Source organism: Cupressus sempervirens, chromosome 5, assembly GCF_028749045.1.
Source record: "Cupressus sempervirens isolate cs-2001-9-10 chromosome 5, ASM2874904v1, whole genome shotgun sequence".
NCBI classification, from domain to species: domain Eukaryota; kingdom Viridiplantae; phylum Streptophyta; class Pinopsida; order Cupressales; family Cupressaceae; genus Cupressus; species Cupressus sempervirens.
The window spans coordinates 211,220,715-211,228,725 of NC_143122.1; positions in this window are offsets into that span (position 1 = coordinate 211,220,715).

An 8,011-nucleotide genomic window follows, 5' to 3' on the forward strand; every position below is an offset into this window, starting at 1 on the left:
ATAAATTGCCATTCATATTTGCATTTACTTATGTTGTAACTCAAATTAGAATATATATAATATTTTTACTTAATTCTAATTACTTAATATATTTCATATTTAATTACCAAATTTTGATAATTTACAATTTAAAATTAAAGCTTTTAGATAATTTTATGAAACATATTCATACTTTTAGATTACCACACACACTCTACAATGTATAAGTAGCAATTGAGAATATTGATGTATTACACTTCTATAATGATTTTTTTTTTGTTTACACAAAAATAATAATATAATATTTTTTCTTAATTGCAAGTCATATTTTCTTCTGTATACATGCTCTATATATTTCACGACCACCATATATGATAATGTACATGTAATAATTTTTTATTTACAACCTTCTATGTTTTTTATAGGATATAATATTAATATAATGGACCACTTTGACAATTAGTTTGAAATCATTATGCCAAGTCCAATTGGCTCAGTGAGCTCCGATGGATCCCCTCAAACTGTTATTGATAAACATGAAAAATCTACATTGGAGGGTTGCTATAAATTGCTTCTTCATTTTGAAAATGTAGTAACATGAATTGATTTCGTCTCCAATAAAGAAATTTTGAGAATGAGAAATGAGACATTTAATAGAAAAGCTTATTTTCTAGATTTTTTGGAAGAAGCCAAAGCTAACCATGAAGAAAATGAAGGTTGTGCAATACTTACCACATCAGCGATTATTTTATAAGGTCTTTACATTGACCAAATTAGTTATTATTGATAAAAGATGTGATTTTATTCATGCATAAAAAAATTATTGACATTATATAAACTATTATAGACTTTTATTTTATCAAGCACAATATCTTTTTCCTTATTATTTCAATTGCAAATTGTACCCCTTTTCTTTACTATATGTGTTTTATTAGTTATAATTCATTTTTTTGATTAAAAATGATTGTTTGCTAATATAATCAGATCTAAAATTAAGTTTTTTTACATAGATATTTATTTATTGATTAACCTCACTATGTTTTTTCTTTGTTGTATTTTTTGGGTAGATTTTCTTCTAATTTCTGCATTAATGTTTCACATCACTCTACTATCTACAAAGAAAATATTACTTTGTAACATTAAAATAATTGGTAATATTTAATCATATATATGATTAATATTTAAAAAATAATATTTTAATTATTAAACTATTTTATTAATATAAATAGATATAAAAATTAAATAAAATTTTAAAAATAAAAAAAGTCAAAAAAAAGGCCAATATTGTTTAGCCATTGAGCAATAGATAAAATATTATTATATAAGATAAGCTATTTTAAAATATTCAATACAAGAATATTATTATATAAATTATTCTAATTTTTTGTACATTTATAATTTTTAATGTTAATATATGTAATATCAAAATATATTATACAACTATATTTCAAAAATTGAATTTTGTTGTTAATTTTTATGTTTAATAAATACAATATACCATATTTTAGCCCTCATGTTAAACTAAATCTATACTAAGCATGCCATTTATTTGAAACTAAATAAAATATTATTCCTTATAATATTTAATATGAATCTCCAATGGTAAAGTTAATTGAATACTAGATACCATATTGAGAATATATGCACACACACGCATGCACACACGCACACACGCACGCACGCACGCACGCACAATGTTAACATTACCATTACACCAAACTAACTTACCCTATATCATATGCCCAATACAATATTTTTCAAAATAGTAAACCATATCAAAAATACATTGAGTCAAACATAAACAAACTAAAGGAAATGAGAGAGTGTGTGAGAGAGGCATGAGGTACATATAGAGGGTAAATTGAAGGAAGAGATGGTGAGAGTAGGCAAGAGACATCTACGAAAGTGTGAGAAAAGAGGGAGAGAGTGAGATACATTACCTGTAGTTAGAAGGTAAATAAAGGACAACAAATGAACTAGACTAAATCCATTAAGAGTCACTAATATTAAATAAATATGAAATCTATCCATAAACCCTATTGTACCCTAATTTTGAATTTAATTCAACATATTCATACATAAATTTTGACATAAAATCATAATTGTACATGTAAATAAATTATATTCCTTTTCATAATTGAATAATAAGCCAAAATATAGCCTAAACCTAGCCATCAACTCCAATATAGCATTACAAAAATACCATAATGGTAAACCAAATCTTATAAAAATATGAACATGAAAAGGTGAATGCAGTCTACCCTTTTCACAATTAAATGTTAAGACAAACTATAATCTAAACCTAACCATCACATCAAATAAAACATTAAAATAATCCTTTTACACCCTAACCATTAACCAAATATTATCATAACACACTTTTAAAAAAAAATATTGATAGAGACTGATACTATTTAATAAAATAATATATAATGAATGAATTCACATTTTCAATAACTTAAATTAAAGCCTCAATATCTATAGACTTTCAGTGAGTGTGTGCGCACATGTGTATATATATAGTTATATTTTTATTATTCTTACATTCTCTCATCCTAATGATAGATCAGTGAAAACAACATACAATCAAATTCAAAAGAAAAATTACATATTGGATTAAAGTTACCAAAAATGTTAAAACACAACTAACAAATTTTTAAATAATTGTTTAAATTAATACTATAGATGATGTTTATATAATAAAATAAAATTATTGCTGAACAAAATTTTTAAATAGGTTTTATTTTTTTATTGATCTTATAAATAGATTTAATTGTTATTTATGATTGACTAGAATTAAAAATTAAATTAAAAAATAAAAATTTAATTAAAAAATGAATAGATATAAATAATAATATAAAAAGTTTCAATTAATTTTTTTGTTAAATTAAAAATATATAAAATAAATGAATGAAATGTTTTTTGAAAAAAAATTCTAAACTTGCCTTAAATCTGAGGTGAAGTTCATGATGATGGGTTACTTGGCAAGCTGTGCTTCTCATTTAGAATATTAAATTTAGCTAACAACTTGTGCACCCATCTCTGACAAATTATTCCATGTTTATGGGCCCACACTAAGCTTACTATGTGATCTTTAAGTCATGCTCATAGTTTCTTGTGAACTTTGAACTCCTAACTTCTAATAGTTTTTTAATCAGAATTAATGTTAATAATCTTTATAATTTAAATTAAACTAATTGTGCATGTTTATGGATATCTTACTTTGACTAGAATTAAATTCTTTTATAAATATTTTCTTTCTAACTTAACCTTTGCATGTATAAAATTTTGGTATAATTCTTAATCTTGAATTACTTTCCTTTCCACTACTTGATCACTAAGCTACAAACAATTGTTGGGCCCATTTGCCGTTGCACCAAAAGCCATGACTGTTAATGAACATGGAACACCACATAATTAACCACCTGTGGGTAGGGGAGCGCACCGCATCACCCAACAATCTCCCCCTCGACGCGCATACCAGGTGCTTACACGGGTCGGGAAGGCACCGGGGAGATTTGAACCCATGACCAAGCCAAAACCAGGCTCTGATACCAATTGTTGGGCCCATTTGCCGTTGCACCAAAAGCCATGACTGTTAATGAACATGGAACACTACATAATTAACCACCTGTGGGTAGGGGAGCGCATCGCATCACCCAACAACAATTACTTTATGACGTTTTAAAATTAACAATTTTCAATATTAAAGATCATGCAGTAGTTACAAAAAAAATTATTATTCCAATTTGATAATTATTTATTTTTTGAAAAATAAAATACTTAATCATCACTTTGAATGAATTTTTTGTGTATCTCTATATTTAGTGAATCGAAAACTTGTGCACCAAGACAATCTCTATATAAAAGAGGAGTAGAAGTTAAAAATTCATAGAAAATGGAGCAGATTATTCGAGGTCTTCCTATTGAAATAGGTAGAGAATGCTTGTTAAGAGTGGCATTCATATATCATGATGAGCTAAGACAAGTTTCCAAAGGTTGGAAGGCTATGGTTGAAAGTCATTTCTTTTATCAAGAGAGAAGACATTTAAAATTAACTGAGGAGGTTATATTTGTGGTTAGAAAAACACTAGATCTTGAGGTCGGTTATACTTATGAAGTGTGTATATGTGATCCTCAAAAAGATGCAACATGGAAGACCATGGGTTATATATTTCTACACGTTCAAGAATTCTGGCTATTTTTGTTGTCAATCATAGCCTTATTTCTATGCAGATAAACGAGATTATGAGTTATGATTTTTCTTCTAATAATTAGTTGAAGGTATTCTACATGCATAGTTTTGCGTATTGCATATTTTATAATTATTACTTGTTAGAGAATTGCTATCACCTTATTATTATGTTTATAGACTGATTTATGTGTACATATATTGTTTGGGTTCAAGTAGATGATGTGCCTAAAGTTAAATATGAATTCACATGTTCGGCATCTCCATAAGGACATATATATGTGAGTGTAGTAGATTTTGACATAGTCAAAACAATAGTGCATGATATAGAGGGACAAAAGAGGGAGTCTCTCCCTCTTTATAAGAGTTTGAGGTTGTGGTTGTGGATGTATTCCTCAAACATCATTTTAAGAAATGTTGCAGATGTTTGATGTGATAGATGTTTTAAACAATGTTGTAGTCTTTAATAAAAAGATTGGAGCATGGAATAAGATGAAGCTTACATAAACATAGCACACAAGGTATTTATTGGTCACTTTAGGGGATTTATATTCTTTTTTAGTAGACAAAGTGATGAAAAATGACTCAAGTAAAGATGTGTGGAGGCAGATATGACATTCACCAAAGCATTTTTTCGGAGTTAAGTGGGCCACTGTTTGAAATAATCAATTTTTTTTGAGTGGAATATCTAACAAGAACATGTTTAAAAATGTTTACTATTTGTACCAACCTCCTATACAAGGAGAAGTGACTTTAGAAAGGTGGATTTCAGTCCCATGGTCCACCATATTTTGAATATTGTAGGGATTTGACAACTACTTTATTGATCTAAATGAAAAATTATTTTCATGTTAGTATAAAAAAGTAATAAATAGTTTTAACATTTCAATCATTTTATTTAAAAAAATTAATTAAACTTTATTTTTATATAATTTTTTTTCATTAATTCCATATTGATTTATTCTAGTTATATTAAATTAGTGTTTGAAAAGTTTTAGAACTATGCTTCAAAATTTTGATTAGGTTCTTAGACTACATTTTTGAGTGAGATGCTTATACATTATTTCCTGTAGTAGATTGTGTTTTTGACTGAGATGCTCATACATTATTTTGGTGAAAAAAGTAGAGCTCTTTGTTTTTGTAAGCTTAGACTATAACTTTGTTAAATAATTAATTAGCTACACATGGTCTACAGATCACTTTGTTAATGGCCTAAGTTATACATAATTTAAAATAACTAAAACTTATCTACTTGATTGGTGACATGGAACAATGCTGACAACAAGGCTAAATATTAATTTTAGTAAGGAGCACAAGGGAAGCTACCTATAACACCAATGGGTCCAAATATCACCACAATTTCTTATCATTAAATAATTTTATCTAAAAGCAATTAAATGATTGCCACACAACCATATATAAAATTAAAAGATAAAATTTTAGAATTATTTATTATGGTCAAAGTCTATCTTAAAACTAGATCATCTGGCTAGGATCATTTACAAGTCAAAATGAGTTACGGTATTATCCTAAACCCTAGGTCCTCCTAGAAATGAGGAAAATGCCACAAAAATCTCCACCTATATCTCTACCAAGTTTAATGATCTGGCATTTAGGACTCCCCTAAAAACATTGATAAAAAATATATTATGAGCTCCCCTATTCAAGACAAAGGTGGAAAAGTTCTAGAGGATGTTTCTACATGGCCAGTGGCCACAAATTTTTGGTGTCTTCGATGGATGTGCATCCAATGAGGAGGTGATATCCAAACTAAAGCCCCAAATGGAGAATATGTATGTGAGGTACACTAGACTAACCACTTATGCCCTTAGGGTGATGCACTCCATAGCTACTACTCTCAACCTATTATAGGAAAAGAAAGACAAGGAGGGCTCTGATAGACAAGTTACTAAGGAGTTATTTTCCTTCCTTACTGAGGATTGGACCCAATTGCTATTGTTGATGCCCAAGGAGGACTATAATTTGTTCTAATGGTTTTTAGCTTGTCCAAGTTAACTTATTGTTGAAGGTTCTCTAGTATCCTCATTTACATTTTGAATACCAACCTTATGTGACATAAGACTTTCTTTATTATCTTTGGCACATTTTCATTAAGAGCCATAATGGCTTAGTTTCTGGTTTATATAGGAATTTATATAAAAAAAATTCTTACAGTGAATTCTCTTCTTACTATTAGTAAAAACACAATGATGGCTATTTGGTTTTTTAGAGAGGGGATTTTTAAATAAAGGGAATGGATAAGATAACAATTTGTTGTAAATATTTTTGGTTTTCAATTGTTGTTAATGTGTTGTATCTAATGGTTGTTCTTCTTGGATCAACCCCCTTGTTTTGGATAATTTTGATTTCAAAAACATTATAAGCACCCAATACATGACTAGAAATTTTCCTAAAGCAATTATGTTGGATTTTTTTGTTCCAAATAAATTAGATCCTTGTTTGTTAATCATAATGATCTATGGAACTATGACATCAATTTGTTAGTAACTAAAAACTAATAAACTGAGGCATTTTAAAATCATGGTTGAGCACAAGAAAGATTCAATCTTGTATGTTCTATTGCCAAAACACAAATTTTTTATTTATATTCAATGATTATTATTTTTTAAATAATGATAATTAATTATTATAATGCTTAAATTTGATGAGATGCTCCACATCCTTATAAAGGATGAGTATTGAGAACATAAATAAAAGTGTCTTTTGCAGCCCAAATTACAAACCAAAACAACTATTAATAGTGTCATTGATAATCAGCTCATATAAAACTATATAGAATATAATTACAGTCTTCCTAGGATGTGTTTTATTGATATAATGTAATTTGTAATAGTTCAAAAAGTACTAGTAACAAGACATAGTAGTGTTTTTTTGAATATGTCCTCACTACACACAATATCAATCATTTTGCAAGATATAACAACAAAAAATAGATGCTTCTCAATGATGTTTTTAGTGCATTGAGAAGGCATTTGTGAGAACCATTGGAGGATGGGGAGAAGAGCCTTGTGATAACCTTTGCAAGCCTTCATGGAGGTCCCAACCTCAAGTTGGAAATTGCCTATTTGCACGGCATCCTAGGAATATTTCATCATAAAAGCATGTTACACAGAGGAGGATGGTGCTTATCACTACAACACACCAATAAAATTGTTGGACATGCTTTTACATTTAGTGGCTGAAGTAGAAGATGAATAGTTAGTGGTGCTTTCTTAGTTTACCACTTTCAAAAGATGCATTCGATTGCTAAATTTTTGATGCAGGTGGATGTTTACTACTTTCTTAAAGTTTGGATCACTTAGAAACATGACTTTTTATAATGATGGGTACTTTTGACAAACATAAATATTGTTTATGAGTATATTGGACCATCAATATGTAGGTACGAAAGTGACAAATGAAATTCTATATTTGATAACATCTCTTTAGTTGGTTGTTTAAATTATCTATGTAATATGGCTTTGTTGGTGATTCACACTCTTTAGATATTCTTGATAAATATTTTTAGGTATCAACTTTCAATAGAGTGCAAGTAAGGGACCTAAGGCACCTTGTAGAAATGATACAAAGTTATGACGTTGAATTTCTTTTATTTTCTTTTGACTATTAATAGATTGTATACATTGTTCTATGGTTTAACACTACAATTCTAAGAGAACAACACTAGATAACTTGTCCCATGCATGACATTTGAAATTATGAAATAGTTTCTAGGGATGAATATTCTTATATTCCCACATTAACCTTGTATATTAGGTTATATAGGTAAGATATACCATAGTAGAACTGTCATTATCTTCCGCACTTCTAGAATGATAG